This window comes from Cyprinodon variegatus, unplaced genomic scaffold (assembly GCF_000732505.1).
Source record: "Cyprinodon variegatus isolate N-32 unplaced genomic scaffold, C_variegatus-1.0 Scaffold1188, whole genome shotgun sequence".
Classification (NCBI taxonomy): domain Eukaryota; kingdom Metazoa; phylum Chordata; class Actinopteri; order Cyprinodontiformes; family Cyprinodontidae; genus Cyprinodon; species Cyprinodon variegatus.
In genome coordinates this window covers 124,007-126,279 of record NW_015151641.1, presented here as the reverse complement: position 1 = coordinate 126,279, position 2,273 = coordinate 124,007, and positions in this window count along the sequence as shown.

Sequence of the window (2,273 nt, the reverse complement as noted above, 5' to 3'; positions counted from 1 at the left end):
GATGGCGTCCTCAGTGGAGCGGTTTCGTCGGTAGGTACAAACAGCTGCAATAACGCACTTTTTTTCACTAAGTTTCACTAAATTTACACATTAACTGCAGCAACAATCTTCTCTAACTTTCTCTCCTTTGTAGCTGTAGCTGTTTCTCTGTCTTTTATACATTCCCCCTTTTTTATTAATTTTTTTTGCTTCTCTGCATTAAAATCTCAGTGTGGTGAAATAGGCACTTCCTGTTGCCTGTTGTCATGATGACTCGTCAAATCAGTGCTCCAATGATAATGTCTTTCCATACTTGCTGTGCAACAACTAAACTCTGAGTGGAGAAGTTAAAAAGGATTAAACTAATTGATGCTGTGAAACCGAACACTCAGAGTTCCTGACTTTAGGCCAGATCTATTCAGAGTTGTGGATTGGAATCTGAGTTTGCTAAAGCTGCTTCATGAAACGGACCCCTTAAGGTGACGACAACCATATATCACACCATCAACATGCCTAAAAAACACCCGGCTGCTGCATTGCTTCCTTGCAAAGAGGCTCCAAACTCCTATTTTCAGGTCACTGGATGTATTTACTGTAAATAAATCAACAAATCACTGATCAGGACATTTTACAGCAGGAAGCCATACGGTGTGTTTAGTGCAGCTGCATCAATTTACTTTGCAGTATAGATCCATGAATAAAAGATGCAGTCTGGATACCAACGTTTCTGTTTGGCTGTGTGCATTTTCATGGGAGTATAAGTGGGAAAATATTGACCTTGAATAGAAGGTTATCTTTTAATTACTCAGGAGCTGTTGTTACACAACATGAAGCATTAAGTGAGCAGAGAATACATTAGCATTTAATTACAACCATCATATTCTGGTTGGTCTTTCTAGAGACGGGAGGGACCCCAGGACAGGCTTGGCAGGAGAGTAGGGACACAATAAACTAAATAATCTGTTGTTTCTGCAAAAACCAAAGCTTCGATTCACCTGCTTAGTATGGCTGACAGACGGGGAGCTGATCATTTAACGCCGTGGAGTTGATGATGTCATCATCCACCTGCTTCAACAAACCCACTGTCATTTAGACAAGAATAACCGCACTGTAAGGATGTGTCACCATGTGACCTTCAATTGTTTTTTTCTCCCACAATGTTTACATTTGATGACTGCTGCACTTTATCCAATGAAAATATCATGAGAGCTGTTCAAAATGAGATTTCATTTTATACACAAAACGACAAAGTTAGTCAAAGTCTGAACCACGTGATTGGTCAACAACACAACGCTTGCTCATTTGCTGTGCTTTTGTCTTCTCGCCACCTCAGCAGGTGGATAATAGTTTCACCCCATAATCACTAAAGTTACCCAAAATTTTGATTGTGGGCGGGTTCCACTTTCCACCTCTATGTGTGGAAACCTTCTTCTGAGGGAGAGGATCATAAACTTAGAGGTTTATGTCAGGGTTCACCTGAACAAAGTACTGGACTGGAGTCACAGCTATGAAGCCGTGTCCTAGAAGGGACGGGGGAGACCGGACTTCTAGAGGGAGATTAGATCCTTCAGATGCTGCAGATCTTCTATCAGTCTGCTGTGGAGAATCTGATCTCTTCCTCCATGATCTGCTGGGGGAACGCCATCAGAGGTAATGACTGAAAGAATCTCAACCAGCTGATAAAGAAGGCAGGCTCTGTTTTGGGAACTCTTCTGGAACCTCTGGAGATGATTTCACAGAGAAGGATTCTTCATAAAGACAGCTGGAGATAGGCACCAGCACCCCTCATGACCCAAGCAAGGACAAGCATGATGGAAAATGTAACGTACAGGAAACTGGACCCAGGAAACAACTCAGACAGGTCAGTGGAATGCAGCGGATTTTATTTATGAGTGTGTGGGACAGGGAGCGGCCAGGCGGCTCTTAGTCAGGAAATCTGTGGCGGAGACAACAGGTTAGTGATCAGCAACAGGAAAATTAGAGAGGGAGTGAGGCTGGGTCACTAACCTGTTGCTGGGTCTCAGAGATGGCGGTTGGCTCTGTGTTGGGTCCAGGGCAGGAGTCCTTAAGAGGAAGGGGCCGTTGAGCGGCGGATGGTTTGCTGAGGACTGAAGCCGCTGAGCTCCAGAGACAGTCTGTCCAGTGATCAAGTCCAAGCAAAGGTACAGAGGGGCAATCCAGAAGAGAGTTCCAGGTCCAATCCAGGGTCCGTTAACTGGTAGGTTGAGAGAAGCAGAGGAGTTCAGCAGACTCGTTACACACTGACTGAGTGGGGTTCAGGCTCACAGGCAGGC